Source organism: Benincasa hispida, chromosome 9, assembly GCF_027475165.1.
Source record: "Benincasa hispida cultivar pf3 chromosome 9, pf3_genome.v1.1, whole genome shotgun sequence".
Classification (NCBI taxonomy): domain Eukaryota; kingdom Viridiplantae; phylum Streptophyta; class Magnoliopsida; order Cucurbitales; family Cucurbitaceae; genus Benincasa; species Benincasa hispida.
In genome coordinates, this window is record NC_143486.1 from 28,009,241 (window position 1) to 28,015,130 (window position 5,890).

Below are 5,890 nucleotides of genomic sequence, written 5' to 3' on the forward strand. Positions count from 1 at the left end.
GTCCATTTCTTGCCATAACAAGGATAATTTGTTGAAGTATGATGCTATGTCCATAGCCCCTTGCTTACATTCATGGACTTTTTTGCGTAAGGTATAAAGGCGGGATGCATTATGCTTCTTCGAATACAACTTCTATACTGCATCCCAAATGTCTTTGGTAGTTGCCATTTAAAGTAACGGTCTGCCAATTTGAGGTTCCATGCTACTCACCAGAAATAATCGTAGCAATGAATCTTCTGCTCTCCAGATACGTTTGTGGGGGCTACCGGGTTCAAGTTTGGGTATCTCCCCAATTAGATAGCCAAATTTCTATCTTCCTTCCAGAGCCATTCTGATGGATTGCAACCAGGAGAAATAATTTTGGTCATTCAGCTTTTCTCCAATAATTATTCCTGCAGAGTGTCCCATTGATCCAGATAATAAATTTGCAACAGGTAAAGAATGGAAAGAGTTTACCGAGTTCTCGGGGCATAGTTGTAAATTGGATGACTCTGGTTAAGCACTTTGCGGGTTTGTACCAAAAATTGACCCAAAATTATGGGTTGTTGCTGAAGGAAAAGAAATCTGCTTTTAATCTCATTAGAACACACCCCATTCACACTTGCCGGAGAGTTCGCCAGAAACGCGACTCGACCGGCATCACTACAGTCAGAGTGGATCGACTGATCTACCGTCAGAGGTTGCTGGTCAGAGAACCCGCCGACGAAGCTGCGGCTAGTCGAGCTAAAGAAGTCGTCGCGGCTTCGAACCCTAGGGCTATCGAGTTTGGACGCCGTGAAGACTCGTCGAGTTTGGACGCCATCGACCAATCTGGTGTGCACGGAAGGTTAGGTTGCGATCGAATCTACTCGCTGAACGTTATCTGCACCTGAGAGATCGACGGATCTGCGGCTGAAGTGTGGCTGGGCGTCATTCAGATCTGGACGCCGAAATCCTTCTGTACTTGATACGTCGACGACTCCGATAGGGTTCCTGTGTTCGTCCACGGCTGGCCGCGACTTAGTCTGTCTGCGATTCTCCTTGGCTGGGCGCGACTCGATTTGTCCGTCAATGGATTGGGTTGTCGTTCCAGCGGCACTCATTTGTTAAAGAAGGCGAGGTAAGGCAGTCTCTAGGTACTGTTGGATAACTTTCTTAATTGTGTCAGCTATCTCAAAATTGGTCACCACCATTGATGAAAATAAAAGAAGAAGAAAAAAGAACACACGAATAATTTATGTGGAAAACCCTAGGTCAGGGAGAAAAAACCACGATCTAGTTTTTATTATTCAAGTAATACAGAAATACGGAAAAACTGCTCAAATAAATAGACAGAAGAAAGCCCTAGGCCCATAAGAGAATTACAAATAAGCCCCTAGGGCAAACCAATCCTTTTTCGACAAATACAATTTTCTAGTTGAAAGGAATCGATGCATAAGTTGCAATACTCAATAAATCTTAAAGTGGAATGAACTTTATGCTTGGAAAATACAATGAAAATGACAATAGCTTAGGGAGCGAAAAGGGAGAAAACAAAAAGAGAAAATGTAGAGAAAATGTATTGTAACAATTCAAAAAAAAACTCAGATCATATAGAACCCATCGAGAAGAAGAACCTCCGCTACTGGAAGAAGAAGATCCATGACCCAAAATCACTTGGTTGGTACCAGATTTGTCACCCAAACCCACTCTGTTCTGTCGCTCGTCACTCATTTCGTGGAGCTTTTGCCAGATCTACATAAAAATCCATCGCCACTTAATCAAATCTATCGTTGGTCCCTGCCATCCCTTTGTCGTTGGGATCAGATCCACCATTGTGGATCTTCATATCGTTTAAAAAAGCACCCAATATTTGATGTAAAAGACGTGGGATCACTAATGTCTAAACTTCCAATTTTCAGGTCTGGAAGAAAAGAGAGAGAGGTATAGGAAGAGAAAGGAATGGAGAAGAGGGGAAAGAGAGGCGGAAAATCAAAGGGTGAGAGAGATAGAGAAAGCAAAAATAAACAAAAATAGGGGGATACGCATTTTAATCCAGCCCTCCCCCTCTTCTTTTGCCTGTGTGCGCCTTTTCAAAGCATTTTTTTTCTTCCAATTCCATAGCTTATTTTGGAAATGGCTATATCAGAAAGCTATAAAAAGTGATTTTTGTTGTAGTGTTAATCTCCAATCTTATATATAAATTGCCTATGTAGTACCATATGTTTGGTCTTGATTCTTTTAAGGCTATGGTGACAAGATACTCTTCCATATCCAATTGAAAGCAAAGGAGAGCCCTCACCATTGTGTGGAAAAGGAATCCAATGTGGTTTGTTGGATAGCATCTCTATATTGAAATTATAATTTTTCTTGTTATGTGCACAGAGAGAGATTTATTAATCTGTTCAAATGGAACATAATAAAATATGGGAGCAAATAGGGAATTGAGAAGGGATCCTTTGATTATGCTCTTCTTGTGAAACATAAACATAAAAATAAGAAAAATTCAATTCCAGCTTTTTATTTCATTTTCATATTGTTCTTGCTAATTTCCTCTGTTTTAAACATTGAAATCGTGTAACAGGTTAAATTGTTTTTGGTTTTAACTTGTTCAGAGTGAATTGCTTTTCTTTTCAACTTGTTTAGAGTGCTAATTTCATCTGTTGAAAATGTAGTTCGAGATTTGATTTGACTTTCATATTGTCTAGGGTGCTTTAACTTGTTTAGATATTTATTTTTTTTGCTACCATAATAATCCCATTGTGCTTCATGATTTATTTAGGTTCTCTTTTACAACCACAACTATTCCAATTTGCTTTATAACTTGCTTAGATTGTCTTCAACAGAGCATAATGCAAATTTTGAGGAAGCAAGAATTAAGAGGCATGCATCCATATGATCTTGAATTGTGGTTTAAGGGCATGATTTAAACAAGAATTAAACAAGCATGGTGAAGGGAATGCAAGGTCAGTTTTTTTCTTTTGTAATACTACCTATATTTATAGGTGGCTTCTTGTTTTCTTGGTCATTGATGCTCACTTTTGTTTGGACGCTTGTTGTAAAAGGTAACTCAAATTTCATATCGCTTATCATCATATAGAGTTTTGTTTCTTTTATGTTAGTTTAGTCCCACCATTTCGTTCATAATTCAATGGAAAACTTTCTAATAGGTAAAAATCTGTTTAGTTAAAGATATGCCCATTTCTATTGATATGAAAACTTGTCAAATTCTGCATTTGCTGATTGAAAATTATGAAAGTTTAGCCCAAGTTGGAAGGTTGGATGATGTCCGCTTTGTTGTGTCGAAGTTGAAAAATGTTGGGTTTCGTCTAGATTTGTTTGCTATAATTTTTTTTTTTTTTTTTTTTTTTGAAGAGATATTGTAATTAAAGTGTGGGATGGGGGAATCAAACCTCAAACCACGAATTGATAGTATGAACATTATGTTAGCTGAGTTATGCTTTTGTTTCCATTGCTATAAATTTTCTTATCTGTGAGTTCTATAAGAATAAATTAGATAAAACTAATGAATTGTTGAATTGATTCTTCTGTAGTCTATCATTATTTGTTGGATTGATTCTCTTGTTGATTGCATTGAAGTGTTGTTTCTTGGTTTTTATCAACCATATTGTTGTTAAATTATACTTAATATCTATATTGTTTGTGATATTGTTGTCTCCATCTTTGCAACATATTTTTCCTTTTGTTTTTTTCTGGAAGATTGGAAGTTAATCGATTGTTCAAAGTATGGAGCTAGTTTGGGGTTTTTTCTTCTTTGGAGTTGGTAACGCTTTTAGAGGTAAGTAAAGGTTTAACATTTTACCTACGTATATCTATGTATTATTAATTTTTTTTTTTAATTCAATCATTTTACCTAATTTTTATTACTTAATGACTTTTTGTAGGTTGATGAAGGACTATAAAAAATGTACAATGTTTAGATCACAAACAATACTTTTATACTCAAGTTCTAGAGAATAGGTATATTTGGTCTCTAAAGTTTCAAATCGACTATTTTAGTCGTTGAATTTTAGTAAATAGATTTAAAAGGTCCTCAAGTTTCAAAATAGCCATTTTTTTAATTATTTATATTTAATATTGATATTACATTTTTAAAATTTAAAAAAAAAAAAAAAAAAACAAAATACCTCTTTCTTCCCATTCTCTCTCCTTCATCCTTTTCATATTCATATTCCTCACCCCTTCAATTCCACAGGCATTTCCCTCCCATTCATACATTCAAATTAAAATGCAAGCTCTTACTCCAATCCTCCCAACTTCTAAGAGTCCCAGATTTAGGTGAATTACTATGAATGATCACTAACTATATATTTTTGGAGCTCAAATCCAAGGTGTAGATCAGCATCCAAGACATTCAACAACAATAACAACTACAAAGAAGACATTAAAAATGAAGCAAAACCCTGTAAATATCGTTGGCAAGACCTCACCGGAATGTTGATTCTCACATTGCTGAAAAAACTCAAATCCGGGAGCTTAAATCGAAGGGACGACAACGATCATTTGCAACAATCTCAAAGCTTCTTGTGGGATTGAAGGAGAGACAAAGATGGAGAGAGATCGAGGGAGGAGAGAGAATCGGAAGAAAGAGGTGAGAGAAAACGTTTCTTTTGTTTTTAAAAATGTAATAAAAAAGGTATTTTTTCTAAATATTAAACATTCATAATTAGTAGAACAGTTTTATTAAATGGAAGACAATGAAAATGACAATAAAAATAATAAAAATATACAACTCCAACGTGTCCATTCTATTTTAATTTTTTATATTTTCAATTAATAAATTTTAATATGTGCACTTCCAAGAAAAATCTTAAATTTCTCGTATTTCTAATAAATCTTAAATTTACTCCGAGTTAAATGTTTGAATAATAATTTTTGGGCAAAAAAACAAACTATTTTTATATAAGTTGGTTTTGGTTCATTTTAGTTTCTATATTTTTAAAATATTCATTTTGACCTCTACACTTTCAACTTTGGTTCATTTTAATCCTTATATTTTCAGATAGGTTAAATTATATAAAATATTCATAAACTTTGTACTTTTGTGTAAAAAATGTCTTTAAACTTTCAAAAGTTTCAAAAATACCCTTAAACACCCAAAATGAGTTAAAAAAAACCAGTGTTACTTTTAGATGGAAACCGTTAATGTCAAAAATAACCTTAAACTTTCAAAAGTTTCAAAAACACCCTTAAACTTTAAAAAAGTTTAAAAAAAATATTTTTACTGTTATATAAATAGAAAGGGTTAATATTGTCATATTTCTCTATTTTCCATCTATTTTCCTCTCTCCTCTATTCAATACCCTCTTACTCTCCTTTTTGTTAATTCTTTGACATTTGTTTATATAAAATAAATAAATACTGAGTGTACACTTTTTTTTTTAAAGGAATACAACTGCACACTTTAGTTATGTATAAGGACTACATTAAAAAGAAGGGGAATTTTCAAAAAAATAATAAAATAAGAGAAACTATTTACACAAAATAGCAAAATTCAATCTTCTTTGATAGAGGTTTATAGAAGTCGATAAAATTCCATCAGTATTTATTGGTAAAAGAAACTTGTAGAAGTTTATCATTGATACTATGTGATATACACTGATAGACGATGTTAATAGAAGTCTATCAGTATTTTGTTACTATTTCTGTAAATAATTTGACATTTTTTCTATCTATAAAATTTTTCCTAAAAGGAAAGAGAATAAAGAAATCACCAAAAAATTTTACGATTTAATATTTTACAAAGTTGTAATTAGTAGTTGAGTGTGTGTTAACGACCAAATATATTTTTTTTCATTTCAATATTTATCGTATTAATATGTTTTAATAAGAGATTTTGATTTTGTAATTTTGTGAGAATTTATGTTTTATCGTAAAATTTTGAATTTATTTAGGTTGTTGAGAAAATTAG